This window comes from Prunus avium, chromosome 5 (assembly GCF_965620075.1).
Source record: "Prunus avium chromosome 5, drPruAviu1.hap1.1, whole genome shotgun sequence".
Taxonomy (NCBI): domain Eukaryota; kingdom Viridiplantae; phylum Streptophyta; class Magnoliopsida; order Rosales; family Rosaceae; genus Prunus; species Prunus avium.
Genome location: NC_142288.1, coordinates 16,588,195 through 16,608,488, shown reverse-complemented (window position 1 = coordinate 16,608,488; position 20,294 = coordinate 16,588,195). Strand labels below are relative to the sequence as shown.

The following is a 20,294-nucleotide window of genomic DNA, read 5'->3' as shown; positions in this document are numbered from 1 at the left end:
GAGTTCCGAGGCTCCCAAGTAGCCCGGGACTTCCATTTCTCGGCCCATTAATGGGCCTCATGACAATTTATTACTATCCATACCATAACCCACTCAAGCAAGTCCCGGGCATTTGAGTGGCTTGGGGCCCACTTAAGCTTGTAGTGTGTTTGGGTGTGAAATCATGATTTCTCGCTTGGCATAGCATGTCACTTGGCATGCTTTAATTTTATCGTCCTCGAAAAGAGACATGATGCTTGACAGGATAATTAGCATGGGCTCGTAGAGCTAGTGTATTTTATAGGCTCATCTCGATTCTTAGCATGACGGATTATTTATTTGGCACGACACGTGGATTGTGGCTCGTGTGAGCTCGTGTGACGAATTTTTGTGTGCTCCAAGTCAAATATTTTCTTAATAAGGTGTTGTACTGGGCCGAGAATTTATTTGGGCCCGACCTTGGATTTTTTGGGCCTTAACAGTCTTATTTCACAAAATTCAAACTAAATTAGTTTCTTGGAATCACATACGTTTGTAGTAATGCTCACAAATGTATAAGATAGAGAATTAATTGGTAGCACTTATCTGGAGGTATATGATACTGGACTCTCAATATCTCAATTCCATCATAACTCCCGCTTGAAAATCACGTCATATATGAGACCTAAGCTAGTCATATATTTTACTTAATGACAATCAATTGTAGAGAAAAAAAAGGGTGTTGTTAAACGAACCTTAAAATTAACTGAGTACACTCTATTACTAAACTATTTATTGAATTACTAATGTACCCTAATATAAAATGATTAAAATGGATATATTGAATTGTGAAACAAATGTATTTTAATAATACGCCCTAATCACCATATTCAATCCTAATCAAATGTAATATATTGGAGCGACAAAATCCATCAAAGAAGAGCCTTTGAAAAAGTGAGTATGTAGTCAGGTACAGAGTCATGAACCCAACCTTCTATATTTGAATTTGAACTTTTGCTTTGTACACAGATTAATGCTACAGAGTAGGCTGCATTTGATCTGTAGGCAGTGAAAGTGCCATTAAACAATATACAGCAGTGATGATTGACATTGATGGGGAGATGGTATCTCAAACACGAACCTCCAACGAAACTACACCAACACTAGAAATATATAACGAACACTCACAATTTGCGGCTAAACTTAGCTGCGTTTTCTGAATAAATTCTCAATTTCAATCTGTCCGATTGGTCTACAAGAGAAAGGTTTAAATAACAACTACATCCTAGGAATATAAGGAATTATAATTCTAGTACAATCAGGAAAACCAAAACAGAAGGAAAATATAAAAGGAAGTCAATCAGCAGTAGGAAAGGTCTCCTAATTTATTTTGGGAAATAATCTTTAAGGTAATTAGGAGGTTTGACTGATCTCTTGGGCTTCCCTAGTTTGGCTTGGGATGCTCCTGCATCAGACTCCTCGGGTTGGAAAGGACTCGACCTCGAGTCAAAATCTGGGGTTTCATTCTCGCCATAGTAAGCTTGTAAGTCAGCGACGTTGAATGTAGGCGAGACACCAATGTCATTCGGCAACTCAAGTACATAAGCATTTTGACCAGCCCTTTTCAATATTTTGTATGGTCCACCACCTCTATCATGCAATTTACCATATTTTCCACGAGGAAATCTCTCCTTTCTTAAGTTGATCCACACTAAATCCCCTTCTTGGAACTCCTTGTAACGCCTATGTTTATCAGCACTCTCTTTATACTTTGTGTTGCTCTCTTTAAGTCGAAGGCTAACACGTTCATGGACCTTCTTGATATGATCAACCATGTCATTGGCATCCCCACTAAAACGATTCTCTACCGGCAAAGGAATTAAGTCAATTGGACTAGAAGGGCTGCGACCATAGACAGCTTCAAATGGGCTCATTCCAATGCTTCTACTTTTTGACTGGTTATATGCAAATTCTGCATGTGGTAGAACATCACTCCAGCCCGTTTTATTGCTACTAACCAAAGACCTCAATAAGTTACCAAGGGTCCTATTGACAACCTCTGTCTGACCATCCGTTTGGGGATGATGTGCACTACTAAATTGGAGCCGAGTCCCCATCTTACGCCACAAAGTCCTCCAAAAATGTCCCACAAACTTGGTGTCTCTATCTGAAGTAATTGTAGTAGGAATCCCATGTAATTTGACAATCTCCTGAAAATAAATATGAGCAATATTGCTAGCATCCATGGTCGTTTTACAAGGAACAAAATGGGCCATCTTCGAAAAGCGATCAACAACTACCATGACTGAATCAAATCCTTGTTTTGTCTTCGGAAGGCCAACAACGAAATCCATGCTAATGTCTTCCCATGGTGCATGTGGCTCTGGCAAAGGAGTATAAAGCCCCGTGTTCTGACTACGACTCATGGCCAAGTGGCAAGTCCTGCATCTTTGTACGTATCTCTCCACGTCTCTTCGCAACTTTGGCCAATGAAATTTGTTCTCAACAAGGTCAATAGTTTTGTCTCGTCCAAAGTGTCCTCCAAGGCCTCCTCCATGTTGCTCCTCAATTATCCATAACCGTAAAGAACAATCAGGAATGCATAATTTGTTCCCCTTGAACAAATATCTATCTTGAATATGGTAATCTTGTATTGAATTATTTTGCACACATTCGGACCAGATTTCACCAAATTCTTTGTCTTCTTTATATAACTCCTGCAATTGCTCAAAGCCCTCCACTCTAACTTGCATGACAGATAATAAGGCCACCTTGCGACTTAAAGCATCTGCTACTTTATTGTGGATTCCAGCCTTGTGTTTAATCACAAAATTGTACTCCTGCAATTCTTCCACCCATCTGGCATGTCTCCGATTCAGTTTGTGTTGCCCATTGATAAATCTCAATGCTTCATGATCAGAGTAAAGGATAAATTCCTTGTAAATCAGATATTGCCTCCATTGTCTAAGAGATTGCATAATGGCATAAAACTCAATATCATAAGTGGAGTAGCGTTGTATAGTGTCATTGAGTTTTTCACTAAAGAAGGCAACTGGTCTCCCCTCCTGGCTAAGAACAGCTCCAATCCCAACTTTGGATGCATCACAATCTACCTCAAAAACCTTTTGGTAATCTGGTAGAATCAGTAATGGTGCTTGTTAAGCTCATAATTTCATACATATACATGCCCAATTTACTTACTTCTTTTGCTTAGTTCCTATAATTCTAAGTTATTTCCCTCCCTTTGTGTGTTTTGTAGGCCAATAGAGCAAGAGAGCATAATTCATGCAATTCAAGCATGTTAAGGCCTAATTTGGATGAATGGAAGAAGAGCTTAAAAGACAAACTCATTTTGTCTACAGCCCCCTGCCAGTCCAGTTCCGTAGGTCATATTGCAAGCTTTGTTTCAGCAACCTACACAGCTCGGATGAGGCAGCATTCTTCATGAAAGTTGTTCCAATGGGTGTGTACTATAACATATCCAAAATTCAGCCCCATTGGATAAATATGGAGTCTGTTACCTAGCAAACACAGAGCCATGCTCAGGATGGATTTTATCAGCGCGCAAAATGAGTTAGCAATTTGTTTTGGCCTTAACTTCCTCCTCCGACCTTGGATTGGCCCAAATGACATATGGCTGGAAAGAAGACATTCTGAACTTCAATTTCGAGTGCTTAAAGTCCTAATTTGATTAAGAGAAGCCCAAGTTGTAAGCCCTTGAAGTTGCTGGTTATGCTGACCTCAGCATGTGCTGGTTGGATGCTTGGTCATGGTGAGCTAGGTATGAGCTATCATTTCTGGTTGGAAGCTTGGTCATGGTGACATGAAGATGAGCTAGGGCTGCTGGTGGGATCTATTGGTGAAGTGCATCAACCAATTCAGATTTTATAATGCAAGTGTTGTATGCATTAGTGAAGTGCATCAACCAATTCATCTTTTATAATGCAAGTGTTGTATGCATTAGCCATATTGAATTCAGATTTGTCACTCCCCTCTCCCTATAAATACCACATCCATTCCACATTCAAGACACAACAAATCCTGAGATTCACAACCCCCACAATTCACTCCAACCATCCTCAAACACTCTCAAAATCCCAAACACTCCAACAATCACCAAAACAACTCCAGCAAACCTCTCTTCCATTTCCCTACGAATTTCATCTTCCTTAGCCATCACCACTCACTCAAACTCATCCCAAATCACCTCCATATCCTTCATACATCTTTCTAGAAGTGGGGAAGCTCTTGGAGAAGCATTAGAAGTGGAGAAGCACTTGGAGAAGCCTTGGACACCACAAGAACTTCAGAAAAAGGGTTTTTCTACTCTTATTGCATTCATTATGTTTTCTCATTTCTGTTCAAGTCTCTTTTCCATTATGAGTAGCTAAATCCATAACTAGGGCTTCGATGTAACCTAACATGAATATTCTGGGTTTATAAGTTTGGAGTTTCAAGTTTGATTCATGATTCATGTTCTTATTCATTATGCTTATAAGTTAACATGCTTGTTTGAATGATTGATCACCATTAGAACTTGTTTGTTAACTATCTTGGTTTGAATTAAGAGTATACACCATGCTTTAATTCGAATTGAACTATGAATAGGAAGAGTATGTATGGACATTCGACAACAGGGATTAGATACATACTTGGTTGTTTAAAATGTTCTTCTATGCTTAATGGGTTCCTAATGCTTAATTTTAGGTTAGACAACAAATGATCAAATTAGGGAATTAGGAACACAAGGTTAGGACCAAACACCATGGCCTAATCATACTTTAGCTAGAATCAATCTTTGAATCTGAATTAGACTTGTTACTTGAATCTTTATAACCCAGAATTGAATTGTTATGGTGATTCGAATGCCCTAGTCTCAAAATCTGTTTTCCAACTCTTAAAACCACTCTTTCTTACATTTGTTTACTTGTTTTTGTTTGCAATTTCATTTTGCTTCTTTTGTTCAACAATCACAACCACTCTTGTTTTAAATTCTGTTTTAGACATAACCTCCTACTTTCTTGAATTTGGTAATCTAAGTACATAACTAGTTTTAACTTCTCAGTCTTCGTGGGTACGACCTCGTACTTGTCTTGCTATACTACTAATTGCCCCGTACAATTGCGAGTTAACATAATATTAACAACAAATTTTGGCGCCGTTGCCGGGGACTGAACGAAAGTTCTTCCCTGGTTATGTGCCCAAGGTTACCCTATTCTTTTTAGTGTTTCTAATTAATCTAATTTTCTGTTTCAGGTAGTTTATGTCTAAAAATCCATTACTTGAACAAGTGAGGTCTTCGTTCCAACGTTCTAGATCTTTGAACGCAGGACCATCATTGCAACCCAGACGAGTGACCTCTGAAATTCAGAATCGTCTAGAAAGGGAGTTGTCAACTGCAAAAGAGCAAGCTCTTGCTACATTTACAAGTCTTGCTCTCCACACTGAACTTCCCGGTTCTTCACTTTCAAATTCGGAAGCAAGTTCAGACCAAGAAGAAGAAGAAATGATGGCTGCCATTGAGTTCATGGGAGAACTTGATATCCCAACAATTCCAGCATCTCCTTCAAGCATTTTGCTGCCCACTGTAGCTCGAAATTATGAGCTTAAATCTTCTCATCTTAATATGCTGCCTTCCTTTTATGGTTTACCTAATGAAGATCCATTGACTCATATAAAGGATATTTTTAATGTTGTGAGTTCTTTTCCCTTGACAGGTGTGACAGAAGATCAACTTCGAATGAGAGTGTTTCCATACACTTTAAAGGATAAGGCGAAGTATTGGTTGAATTCTTTGAAGCCTGGTTCACTCACTACATGGTCTGCCATTCAAAAGAAGTTCCTGGAAAAATACTTCTCCACGCAAAAGACCGACATGCTTAGGGACAAGATCTTGTTATTTGCACAGCAAGATGATGAATCGTTTTGTGAAGCATGGGAGAAATTCAATGGGTTGCTCAACCAATGTCCTCATCATGGGATTCCATTGAAGCTTCAAATGCGTATGTTTTATAAAGGACTAACCCCTTCTAGTCATAATATAGTCACCAATTTTGCAGGTGGTTCTTTTAAAACCAAAACTCCAGAAGAAACGTACGAACTCTTTGAGGAGATAGCAATGGAGACCCAACATACGGATACAAGAGGTAAACGTGTTATTAGTGGTTCTAATGATGCTTCTAGTGTGCAGATTTCAAAACTGGAACAAAAGCTAGATGCTCTTCTTGCATTAAACTCAAGAAGCCCTCCGAAGGAAGTGTGTAGCATTTGTGAATCTCATGACCATGATACCACAGCTTGTCCACTTGGGGCTGGATATCCAGAATTTGTGCAAGAGCAAGCTAAGTTGGTAAATTCCTACAACCAAGGTCCAAGAAATGATCCATACTCTCAAAGTTATAATCCAGGTTGGAGGAATCATCCAAACTTTTCATGGAGAAATACCCAGAATCAAGCAAATCCCCCTTCATTCCAAAGGCCACAACAATCATCATCATCATTGGAAGATATAGTGAAGCAGATGGCAATCAACCAATCCAATTTTCAGCAAACTACACAAGCTGCCATCTCCAAATTGGAAGTCCAATTAGGCCAAATAGCTGCTGAAATAACTCAAAGAGTGCCTGGGAAATGGCCAAGCCAAACTGAGATCAATCCAAAGAACCCAGAAGCCAAGGCCATTCATGTGCTCAGATCAGGTAAGATCATTGATAATAAAGATGATTCTAATCTTTCAAATGATGTTGTGATTGTAGAAAATGAAGAGGAGGAGACCATGGCCACGGAAGGAGAACAACTCAAAACTTCTCAATCTGCTCCTAAGGCCAAATCAGATTCTCAGAAATCCGATCAATTCCAATTGCATAAAAGGGATGACAAATTTGTGCCACCACATCTTCAAGAAGATAGATACGTGCCACCCGCTCCATATGTTCCACAGATTCCATTTCCAGGCCGTCTTAAGAAAGCAAAGCAAGATAAGGCTTTTAAAGAGATTTATGATATTTTGAGTAAAGTTAATATCAATTTGCCTTTGCTTGATCTTATTGAACAGATTCCTGCATATGGAAAATTCATCAAGGACTTGAAAACTCACAAGCTCAATTTCGCTCCAAATGAAGGAGTAAAGCTCGACCAGAATGTAAGTGCTGTATTGCAAAGGAAGCTTCCACCAAAACTAGATGATCCTGGCAGCTTTGACATTCCCATTAACATTGGAGGCAAGAAGGTTGGAAGAGCCATGTTGGACTTGGGAGCAAGCATCAATGTTTTGCCATATTCAGTTTATCAAGAGCTTGGCTTAGAAGGGATGAAGAAGACTTCAATGCGACTTGAACTAGCTGATCATTCTATAAAATATCCAAAAGGTATTGTAGAAGATATTCTAGTTCAAGTTAATACACTAATTCTCCCTGCTGATTTTGTAGTGATGGACATGGAAGACAATCCAAATGGAGATCGTGTTGATCCCATTCTCCTAGGCAGGCCATTCATGGCCACTGCAGACACAATCATCAAAGTGAAAGATAGCACTCTCTCCATGACTGTTTTGGGTGAAACTGTTGAATTTAAAATGCTTAATGCTCTATCTCAACCTTCTATCTCTCTTGATTCTTGCTTTTCAATTGATGTTGTGGATCATGAGGTTTCTTCCAAAATTTTGCAGAGAAAGTCTAATGATGCTCTAGAAGCTGTCTTAACACAAGAAGAGGAAGATCTTTGTGAACCGGAGTTCCAAGAAGTGGTGGCTGCCTTAGAAGTGTTTCCGCCATACCCACCATCCTTTAGGCCACCAATCGAGCCTCTTGGACCATCATCCACGAAATTGGAGCCATCCATTGTCATCCCACCAAAGCTAGAACTTAAACCTCTTCCCAATAATCTTAAATATACATATTTGGGTGCTAACGAAACTCTCCCTGTTATAATTGCTGCAGGTCTCTCCTCACATGAAGAAGAGAGCTTAATTAAAGTTCTAAAAGAGCATAAAACAGCCATTGGGTGGACCATAGCAGACATCAAAGGAATTAGTCCAAGCATGTGCATGCACCGGATTTTAATGGAAGAAGACAGCAAACCATCTCGTGATGCCCAAAGGAGGCTAAATCCCAACATGAAAGAGGTGGTTAGAGCTGAAGTTTTAAAGCTACTCGATGTAGGAATCATCTACCCAATTTCAGATTCTAAGTGGGTGAGCCCTGTGCAAGTTGTTCCAAAGAAGTCCGGAATCACCGTTGTGAAGAATGAGAAGAATGAGCTAGTTCCTACACGAACTGTCACTGGTTGGAGAGTTTGCATTGATTACAGGAAGTTGAACACATCCACTAGAAAAGATCATTTCCCCTTACCTTTTATTGATCAAATGCTTGAACGTTTATCTGGCCATGCTTACTATTGTTTTCTTGATGGTTTTTCAGGTTATAATCAAATTCCCATTGCTCCGGAAGACCAAGAGAAAACCACATTCACATGCCCATTTGGTACGTTTGCTTATAGAAGGATGCCATTCGGTTTATGCAATGCCCCAGCAACTTTCCAAAGATGCATGATGTCAATCTTTTCAGATATGGTGGAACGATTCATTGAGGTATTTATGGATGATTTTTCAGTTTTTGGTTCCTCTTTTGATAATTGTCTTCACCACTTGTCTCTAGTGCTTAAAAGATGCCAGGAAACAAATCTGATTTTGAATTGGGAGAAGTGTCACTTCATGGTGAGACAAGGCATTGTACTAGGCCATGTGATTTCAAGCAAGGGAATCGAAGTGGATAAAGCCAAGATCGACCTCATCTCAAATCTTCCACCCCCTACCTCTGTTAAAGGAATTAGAAGCTTTCTAGGTCATGCTGGATTCTATAGAAGGTTCATCAAAAATTTCTCAAGCATTACAAGGCCATTGTGTAATCTCCTTGCTAAGGATGCTGTTTTTGAGTTTAATGAAGCTTGCATGGAAGCTTTTTCTACCTTGAAGAGGGAGCTAACTTCAGCCCCTATTATCATAGCTCCGGATTGGTCTTTACCATTTGAAATAATGTGTGATGCCTCTGACTTTGCTATTGGTGCAGTTTTAGGTCAAAAGAAGAACAAGCTGCCCCATGTGATTCATTATGCTAGCCGGACCTTGAATGATGCTCAAATCAACTACTCCACAACAGAGAAGGAGTTGCTTGCTGTAGTTTTTGCTTTAGAAAAATTTCGTTCTTACCTTGTTGGTTCTAAAGTAATTGTTTATTCTGACCATGCAGCCCTTAGATACTTGCTCACTAAGAAGGATGCCAAACCACGCTTGATTAGATGGATTCTCTTGCTGCAAGAATTCGATTTGGAGATTCGAGATAAGAAGGGATGTGAGAATGTGGTAGCTGATCATTTGAGCAGAATTGTGGTTGAAGAAAAAGGAGGAGCTGTGCTACCCTTGAATGAGACTTTCCCTGATGAACAACTATATGCTGCCCAAGTCAAAGAGCCATGGTATGCTGATTTTGTTAATTATCTTGCTTGTGGTGTTCTTAGAAATGATCTAACTTCTCAGGATAAGAAGAAGTTCTTTTCCATGGTGAAACATTATGTATGGGATGAACCTTTCTTATTCAAGCATTGCCCGGATCAACTCATCAGAAGATGTGTTCCAGAAGAAGAGCAAGAAAGCATACTTAGGCATAGCCACGAATTGGCCTGTGGAGGTCACTTTGGAGCTAAGAAAACAGCACTTAAAATTCTGCAATCTGGTTTCTTTTGGCCCACTCTATTTAAAGATGCATTTAATTTTTGTGTTAAGTGTGATAGGTGCCAAAGGATGGGGAACATAAGTCGCAGGAATGAAATGCCATTGAATAACATACTTGTTGTGGAGCTCTTCGATGTGTGGGGTATTGATTTCATGGGACCATTCCCATCTTCCTTTGGTTATACTTACATACTTGTTGCTGTTGATTATGTGTCTAAATGGGTGGAAGCCATAGCCACCAAAACCAATGATTATAAGGTGGTGCTGAAGTTCTTGAAGGATAATATTTTCACAAGGTTTGGTACTCCAAGGGCTGTCATTAGTGATGGAGGCAGCCACTTCTGTAACAAGCCATTCGAAGCACTCATGAAGAAGTACAACATCACCCATCGAGTCTCTACACCATATCATCCGCAAACTTCTGGTCAAGTGGAAATAAGCAATAGAGAAATTAAGCACATCCTGGAGAAGGTGGTGAACAATACAAGGAAAGATTGGGCAGCCAAGCTCAATGATGCATTATGGGCTTATAGGACAGCATATAAGACTCCCATTGGAATGAGCCCTTATCGTCTTGTGTTTGGGAAAGCTTGTCACCTGCCAATGGAGCTTGAACACAATGCTTTTTGGGCCATCAAGAAGTTAAATTTTGATCTAGACAAGGCAGGCCATGCAAGAAAGTTTCAGCTGAATGAATTGGAAGAAATTAGACATGAGTCTTATGAGAATGCAAAGCTTTACAAAGAACGAACCAAGAGTTACCATGACAGAAACATTCAACGGAAAGAGTTCTCCAAAGGTATGTCAGTTCTTTTGTTTAACTCACGTTTGCGTCTCTTTCCAGGAAAATTGAAGTCTAGATGGCAAGGCCCATTCACCGTGGTCAATGTTTCTCCCTATGGAGCTGTGGAGATTCAAAACCCTAAAGATGGCTCGACTTTCAAAGTAAATGGACAACGTTTAAAGCCATTCTATGAGGGAGTTTCAGCTGGCATCCAAACTGGCCATGTGGTAGATCAACTTCCCTTCGTACCATCAACTTAGCTGATTGCACAATGTCTTGCCAAGACAGTAACTAAGGCGCTTCTTGGGAGGCAACCCATGTGTTCAAGAAGAATGTGCTTGGTAGCAATCGACCTAATCGCATCAAGGGGGAGCATTTCAATCCTTTCTCTTTACTTGTTATTATTTTAAATTTCTGTTTTTTTTTTTTTTTTTTTTAATAAAAATTTAAAAAAAAAAATAAAAAAATATAAAAATTTAAAAAGATTTTTCATATGAGCTAACTTATGGTAACTCCAGTGAGCACTTCCGTCAATACAGTGTCTAGGAGTTCTTTAGGCGACACCTTCGGTGTCTAAGAAGTTTGGGTTTTAAGCGGGACCATTGTGACCCCTCCAACCTTCCCGGATCCCCTGGCTGTGTTTTCTGAGGCCCTTAACTGGTCATCCATGAGTTGCTTATATATTCATTTTTTTTATTTTTTATTTTTCCTAAACCTTCTTCTAAACTTTTCCCTTTATCATTTGTTTGTTCTCAATCATCTTTTGTATGCTTTCACATTGAGGACAATGTTCAATTTAGGTCTGGGGGGAAGGTTTTCAATTTCAATTTTCTTATCCATTTGTGTTTTCAATTTTCGTTCTCTTGTCACAATTTTTTTTTTTTTTTTTTTTTTATTTTTTTATTTTTTATTTTTTTTATTTTTTTATTTTTTTTATTTTTTATTTTTATTTTTTTTAAAGAATGTCATACAATCAATGCTATGGAGCTGCTATTTGAGGTTTTCATATCAGAATTTTGCACTTCACAAAGCTTTTGCTCTTAGAATTCTGGTGGCTAAAGTACCACGCTCAAATTCTTGAAGGAAAATAGTGGAGACTACCCTAGTGAGCTATATCGAGCCTAATTGCTTTCTTGAGAGGGTTTAAAGTGTTCTATTTCTCATCCATACTTATTTTCTTCAATTCACTCTAATTGATCTCATTATTCCATTTTGATTGAATACTAAGGATGATTCGCTTTTGCAGATATCATGTGCTTGCTCTCATTCATGAATGAACTCATTGAAGTGATGCTAGGCTATGTGTGCATAACCATTCTATGTGCTTTCTTTTCACCCTACCTATATGTGTGTTCCATCAACCCTCTTGAAGCCAAACACTTAAAGCCTTTTCTTCTATCACCCTCATCATTTCCCTACCTTTGTATCTCAATCTGAGATACTTGACCTATTGTAGCCATACCCTATAGCTTAGAAATATACCAAGGTGTGCCAAGATAAAGTTTGAAGCAAGGAAGTTGCAGCCATGTACCTAAATAAAGATGATGTGAATCTGTGCAATGAAGTTAATGAAGATGCAGATCAAATCAACGAAGATGAAAGTGTTTCGATTTGATCTAAGTGTGAAAAATAAAGTCTATGCCAGGAGATACCATGAAGTTTGCTGCCATGCCAATCTAAATCAATGATGCCTTGCAGATTAATGAAGCATGCAACCTTGGTATGTTCTTAAGTTATTTGTTTTTCCTTCCAATTCTTCCATTTCCCCTAAACCTTAGCCTTTCATTACAACATTGTGAAAGACCTAGCTGATCTTTGAGGATGTATTCATGGGTACTGGTAAGTATGTGTGTATCTCTATTCTTAGTATTTAATTCCTTTCATGAGATCTAACCAAATTTGTGCTTCTATTTCATACACTCACTTATGCTTTCTTGAGAGAATTAAAACATAGGTCCTGAGTGATTGAGTGTTATCTGTGAGAATTAGAGTCGAAGCATGTTCTCTATTCAAGGTTTGAGTGTGCTTGCTTTGAAACTGTGTGCCTTTGAGCTATAGCTTCCACTTGTACACACTGATTGATGACCTATCTTGGCAACTCTATGGTGTTGGAGGTATGACTAAAACTTTCTTTCATTTTCATTAGTTGATTTCAAAGTTGTTTTTCTAACCATTTTGTTTTGTAGAGTTAGAAAAACGTTTGTGGGTATCGTATCTGTTAAACCCTCAGGAGACACAACTCCTCCTACTAGGGATGCCTAGAGGTTTAAAGGCTTGTTGCATACGCTCAATGCAATCGAGTTACCTACGAAAGTGGTCTAGTTAACTTCTTGTTTTGTTTTTATCTTTGTTTCTCTTTTGTTTTGCTCGAGGACTAGCAAAATCTAAGTTTGGGGGTGTGTTAAGCTCATAATTTCATACATATACATGCCCAATTTACTTACTTCTTTTGCTTAGTTCCTATAATTCTAAGTTATTTCCCTCCCTTTGTGTGTTTTGTAGGCCAATAGAGCAAGAGAGCATAATTCATGCAATTCAAGCATGTTAAGGCCTAATTTGGATGAATGGAAGAAGAGCTTAAAAGACAAACTCATTTTGTCTACAGCCCCCTGCCAGTCCAGTTCCGTAGGTCATATTGCAAGCTTTGTTTCAGCAACCTACACAGCTCGGATGAGGCAGCATTCTTCATGAAAGTTGTTCCAATGGGTGTGTACTATAACATATCCAAAATTCAGCCCCATTGGATAAATATGGAGTCTGTTACCTAGCAAACACAGAGCCATGCTCAGGATGGATTTTATCAGCGCGCAAAATGAGTTAGCAATTTGTTTTGGCCTTAACTTCCTCCTCCGACCTTGGATTGGCCCAAATGACATATGGCTGGAAAGAAGACATTCTGAACTTCAATTTCGAGTGCTTAAAGTCCTAATTTGATTAAGAGAAGCCCAAGTTGTAAGCCCTTGAAGTTGCTGGTTATGCTGACCTCAGCATGTGCTGGTTGGATGCTTGGTCATGGTGAGCTAGGTATGAGCTATCATTTCTGGTTGGAAGCTTGGTCATGGTGACATGAAGATGAGCTAGGGCTGCTGGTGGGATCTATTGGTGAAGTGCATCAACCAATTCAGATTTTATAATGCAAGTGTTGTATGCATTAGTGAAGTGCATCAACCAATTCATCTTTTATAATGCAAGTGTTGTATGCATTAGCCATATTGAATTCAGATTTGTCACTCCCCTCTCCCTATAAATACCACATCCATTCCACATTCAAGACACAACAAATCCTGAGATTCACAACCCCCACAATTCACTCCAACCATCCTCAAACACTCTCAAAATCCCAAACACTCCAACAATCACCAAAACAACTCCAGCAAACCTCTCTTCCATTTCCCTACGAATTTCATCTTCCTTAGCCATCACCACTCACTCAAACTCATCCCAAATCACCTCCATATCCTTCATACATCTTTCTAGAAGTGGGGAAGCTCTTGGAGAAGCATTAGAAGTGGAGAAGCACTTGGAGAAGCCTTGGACACCACAAGAACTTCAGAAAAAGGGTTTTTCTACTCTTATTGCATTCATTATGTTTTCTCATTTCTGTTCAAGTCTCTTTTCCATTATGAGTAGCTAAATCCATAACTAGGGCTTCGATGTAACCTAACATGAATATTCTGGGTTTATAAGTTTGGAGTTTCAAGTTTGATTCATGATTCATGTTCTTATTCATTATGCTTATAAGTTAACATGCTTGTTTGAATGATTGATCACCATTAGAACTTGTTTGTTAACTATCTTGGTTTGAATTAAGAGTATACACCATGCTTTAATTCGAATTGAACTATGAATAGGAAGAGTATGTATGGACATTCGACAACAGGGATTAGATACATACTTGGTTGTTTAAAATGTTCTTCTATGCTTAATGGGTTCCTAATGCTTAATTTTAGGTTAGACAACAAATGATCAAATTAGGGAATTAGGAACACAAGGTTAGGACCAAACACCATGGCCTAATCATACTTTAGCTAGAATCAATCTTTGAATCTGAATTAGACTTGTTACTTGAATCTTTATAACCCAGAATTGAATTGTTATGGTGATTCGAATGCCCTAGTCTCAAAATCTGTTTTCCAACTCTTAAAACCACTCTTTCTTACATTTGTTTACTTGTTTTTGTTTGCAATTTCATTTTGCTTCTTTTGTTCAACAATCACAACCACTCTTGTTTTAAATTCTGTTTTAGACATAACCTCCTACTTTCTTGAATTTGGTAATCTAAGTACATAACTAGTTTTAACTTCTCAGTCTTCGTGGGTACGACCTCGTACTTGTCTTGCTATACTACTAATTGCCCCGTACAATTGCGAGTTAACATAATATTAACAACAGTGCTTCAGTCATAGCTTTCTTTATGGCTTGAAAGCTCTTCTCTGCAGTTTCAGTCCATTTGAAAGTATTATGCTTCATACAATCAGTCAAGGGCGCCATAATAGAACTGAAACTTCGGATAAATCTTCGGTAGAATGAAGCTAAGCCATGGAAGCTTCGCACCTCATGGACAGATTGTGGTATAGGCCACTCTTGTATTGCTTCAATTTTTTTTTAATCCATTTTAATACCATCTGATGATATCACATACCCAAGAAAAATTAAGCTATCTGTCAAAATTTCACACTTCTTCAAATTGGCAAAGAGTTGCTGCTCCCGTAAAACTTCAAAAATTTGTCTCAAGTGCTCCAGGTGTTGAACAGCATTATGACTATAAACCAGAATATCGTCAAAGTAAACAACTACAAACTTTCCAATAAAAGGACGAAATACCTGGTTCATGAGTCTCATAAATGTGCTAGGAGCATTTGTCAATCCGAATGGCATCACCAACCATTCAAATAAACCATCCCGCGTTTTAAAGGCTGTCTTCCATTCGTCACCGGGCCTCATTCGGATTTGGTGATATCCACTCCTTAAGTCTATTTTCGAAAATATTTTTGCTCCCGACAAGTGATCCAACATATCGTCGAGACGAGGAATTGGAAATCTGTACTTCACGGTGATCTTATTTATTGCCCGACTGTCGACGCACATACGCCAAGTCCCATCTTTTTTTGGAGCAAGCAATGCAGGTACTGCACACGGGCTCATGCTCTCTCGGATAACCCCTTTCTTCAACAATTCTGTCACTTGCCTATTCAGCTCCTCGTACTCTAATGGGCTCATCCGATAATGAGCTTTATTTGGGAGAGTTGAACCTGGAAACAAATCTATGCAATGTTGGATGTCTCGCATAGGAGGTAACCCTGCAGGTAATTCTTCAGGAATAACATCATTAAATTCCTGCAAAAGAGGTGTTAATTCTTTAGGAAAATTAAGAACATCTGGATTTGTCTCTTTCACCATCAGCATGTACATATCGCCACTCTCCTCCGCCTCTTTTAGGAATTTTCCTTTGGTGAGAAAGCTTCCAGCACCAATTTTCATGGATTTGGAATTAAATTCGGATTGGGAGGGACCTAAAATAACCTTCGTACCATCTTTGATGAAGGTATATGTATTTTTGTATCCGTCATGTGTGGCCTTGCGATCAAATTGCCAAGGTCTCCCCAATAATATGTGGCATGCATCCATTGGAATTACATCACACCATTGAGAGTCCTGATACTTTTGCCCAATGGAGAATGGCACTAGGCAGCGATGATTCACCACGACTTCGTTCCCTTTCTTGACCCAAGATAACTTGTAAGGGATTGGCTTCGTTTCAGTCTTCAAATTCAGTTTATCAACCATCTCCTGTGAAACAATGTTTTCACAACTTCCACTATCAATAATAACGCTACATACCTTCCCATGAGAGGTACACTTGGTATGGAATATATTATTCCGTAGCCAATCCGGGTTGTCCTCCACCTTGGCAACATTCATGACCCTTCGAATCACCAAGGACTCTCCATGGTCACTCCATGTGATCTCTTCTTCTTCATTGTCCCCATAATCATCAAATATGGGCAGCATCTCTTTTGACATACCGCTGGTTTCGCCCAATTCTTCAACCAAACTTACAATTTTTCTGTTAGGACATTCAGAAGCAATATGTCCTATGCCGGAACATTTGAAACACTTGATCCCTCTCGGTTTGCTGGCAGTAAAGTTCTCCGGTGCATTGGTCTTGGGTGCTTCACGCTTCCCTGGTTCAGAATTTGATGAGCCTTTAGTCATCCAATAATTTTTTTGCTCAGAACCCTCTATTCCAGTACGCCTTGATCGTGTCTTCATCTGTTTCTCTACTTGTATGGCTAACTTGAAGACATCATCATAACTCCAGTATTGCTGTAAAACCACCACATCATGAATTTCCCTACGCATCCCTCCAAGATAACGTGCGACTGTGTGTTCTTCTTCTTCGACGAGTCCACACCTCATGGTTAAGAGATCAAATTCTTCAGTATATTCCTCAATAGTACGATTTCCCTGTCGCAGATTATGAAGTTTCAGGACGTTTGCTTGAAGGTAGTTTTCTGGCAAAAATTTTCTCTTTAGCTCTTTCTTCATTTTCTCCCAGGTTTTAATTTTGGATTTTCCCGTACGATCACGCCGAGTCTTTAGCTGCTCCCACCATGCAGAGGCATTCCTCCTCAATTTAATGGCCACGATCTTAACTTTCTTCTCATCTGGTACCTCTTTGTAGTCAAATATACGCTCAACGGTATTGAGCCAATCAACAAAGTCATCAGGTTGCATCTTTCCCTCGAACTCAGGTAAGTCTACTTTCATGTCGAAATTTCGACCGTAATGATCTCGTCCCCTTTGCACACCTTCCATGTTGTTGTAAAAGGGATTTTCGTCTCCCTCCCCGTCGAAACTCTCACCACCATGGCTTTGAGTCTCGATGCGAGCGACACGATCAGTGAGTTGTTGAATCATTCGTTTAATTTCATCCATGTCGTCTGTAGTGTTACGGCCCTCCATTCGGACACCACCCCGACCACGCCTGTTATGAGCCATGGAGGCTTCCCTCCACCCACAAGAACCAAAGCGCTGATACCAAATTGATGGGGAGATGGTATCTCAAACACGAACCTCCAACGAAACTACACCAACACTAGAAATATATAACGAACACTCACAATTTGCGGCTAAACTTAGCTGCGTTTTCTGAATAAATTCTCAATTTCAATCTGTCCGATTGGTCTACAAGAGAAAGGTTTAAATAACAACTACATCCTAGGAATATAAGGAATTATAATTCTAGTACAATCAGGAAAACCAAAACAGAAGGAAAATATAAAAGGAAGTCAATCAGCAGTAGGAAAGGTCTCCTAATTTATTTTGGGAAATAATCTTTAAGGTAATTAGGAGGTTTGACTGATCTCTTGGGCTTCCCTAGTTTGGCTTGGGATGCTCCTGCATCAGACATTGATCCAATTAATCCTATCGGTATGTCTCTTTGAGATAGAGTAATTTTTTTAATTTAATTATACAAATCAAAAAAACAATTTTTCCTTCAGTGTATGTAATATTCATTGCCATGGAGTCCAATATCAAATTGGATTGCAGTTACAAATACAGTTTTTATATATTTCATACTCATAGACATAATATAAGATTAAGCCTAGTTCCATATCTGGTCACCATAATTGTTTAGGTTTTTGAACTCTAGAGGCTGTATGGGGAAGAAAAATCCTGATTTGAGTCAGAACTCCTCAACCAAAAGAACATAGGTTTTTCATTTTAAAACAAAAGTATTTTGTAAGTTTTCTAGACTTTGGATATTTTTTAAACGATGTGGCATGCTTAAATTAAAAGGCTGGTAGATCTTAGCAGAGAAAAAACAAGTAAAAGATCCGGATCCGTTATTAGGAAACTGAACATATTTTGAGTTCTATGACATAACCAAGATTTCCAAACATTAATTGTGATGAAAATGTATGGATTCTTACCCCCCGGAATTGAAATACGAATGACATTATGAAACTAATTGTTTTTAGCTACAAAAATGCTACTTAAAAGGAGTAAAGTTCGAATCTAATATAACAACTTCCATAATAAACTTGCCCACCTCTCCTTCCATGACTTTGACTAAGAAGTTTCTCAATTGCAACATCAAGGCACTTCATACAATTTCATTTTTGCTAGAAAGATCTCCAGTACATTGAGCCGCACCATAAATTGAATACTTATTTGTTTATACCCAAAATGAACAGCCAATAAAGACTGGACACGTGGAAGAAATCGAGCCTGGTCAGGGTAGCCTTCAGCACCCTGCCTACCGATCGCTCAATTAGGGCAATGCCCTCTCCTGGGACACATGGCACGCTCACGATCGACGTCCACAGTCCCACATAGAAATTATCAACAAAGTGCACACCTCCCAAGGCCTATAAAGGAGGCCAACTACCCCAAAATAGAGGTAATCAGAACTAACGGCATACAAGCCTATTGATCTGTCAGTTTAATTTACTAAATCCGAACTTACTTAAGCATCGGAGAGCCTTCGGCCGGTATCGCACCGGTACCCAAGGCTTTACCGAGCGTTCTCTCATATTGCAGATAACACTCCCTACTGAGGCCACTTGGACACCGAAGGCCCAAAATTACTAAGTTGCGCCCGAAAAGGACTAAACCATTTTTGAGCTCGAACATTATTAAATGTCGAAAGACTTAGAATCCCATGAGCATAGAATGGTGGGTTAACATAAGCTTTAGAGCGTACTTGTTTTAATAACTTATTAACATTCTGATCAAACAACAATGGGGCCTTAACGAGTCCAGTATGCACTAAAGAGACCCAATTATCCGTGTCCATTGTACCCCAGAAATCTTCATCTGAGTATTTTACGAGACATCCTTTACACCAAATTATAGCACCTCGGCTGTAAGGGCAATGTTTGCCAAGCTCTTGACTTGCTGCAGGGATACATCTTCTACAAAGTGTAAGGTTGTAAGGGCAATGGGCGAATAACCCCATTTTGTTTATGGTGGAAATCATAAAGCCAATCTAAATTCTTGACATCCAATTCATCCTTTAGCATAATTACATAAAGTTTAACTACTCTTGTCAAAGGTGCTACAAATCTCTAAGACAAGCTTGTTGGGAGGCACTAAGTCATCGTGCGCAATAACAAATAGTATTGAGAATATAAGTCAAAAAAATCCAAGCTGAAAATTCATTTCCTTAATTTAAACTTACAATATTTCCTTCTCTTATTCGGGCTTTAAATTTTTGACAACACAAAAAATTGATCAGGACCTTCCTTCCCTCCATGCCCCTTAGTGTTTGTGGGCCACACTACAAACAATTATAAAATTAAGAAGGAAAAAAATAGAGGTGCAATTATTTATTTATTTTTTCTTTGTTAAAGTTTGGATGGGTAAGGAGTACGTGTCATTAGTGGTTCGAACATGAGATCACTGATTTACCGACAAATACTCTTATCTTTAAGCTATTAACCTGAGGTGCAGCTATATTGGCCCATTCATCTCATAAACATGTTATTTGGTTCAAGAATTTTATTTTTGTATGGGTTAAGGGGACTCAATTGTCTACAACTTGTGAAATATGAAAGAATGATCAACACCATTTTGATACATGATTAAGTGCAAAATTAGTTTTTGTCTTTTCTATGTTTAATACATTGTAATCTTCCTTGAATTTTCTAAGTTTGAACAATATAGAACTTTCACTTTAATAAACACGACACGACACGACCCTAGAATGAAAACTAAAATAATATGACCCAACTGACCTGAGCCTAAAATATACAAAACATTGTGAAACACAAGGCAATAAAGGAGAACAATATGGTCGTTAGGAGGGAAAAAGAGAGA

At 38.9% G+C, this 20,294-nt stretch overlaps 1 non-coding gene across 1 annotated transcript; it reads right to left on the bottom strand.

Annotated features, from left to right (window-relative positions):
- Positions 1–5,833: 5,833 nt before the first annotated feature.
- LOC148294406 (small nucleolar RNA R71) lies at positions 5,834–5,940 on the bottom strand. Its single transcript, XR_015836213.1, has one exon. It is a non-coding gene; the product is annotated as a small nucleolar RNA R71 (small nucleolar RNA).
- Between the last annotated feature and the right edge of the window lie 14,354 nt (positions 5,941–20,294).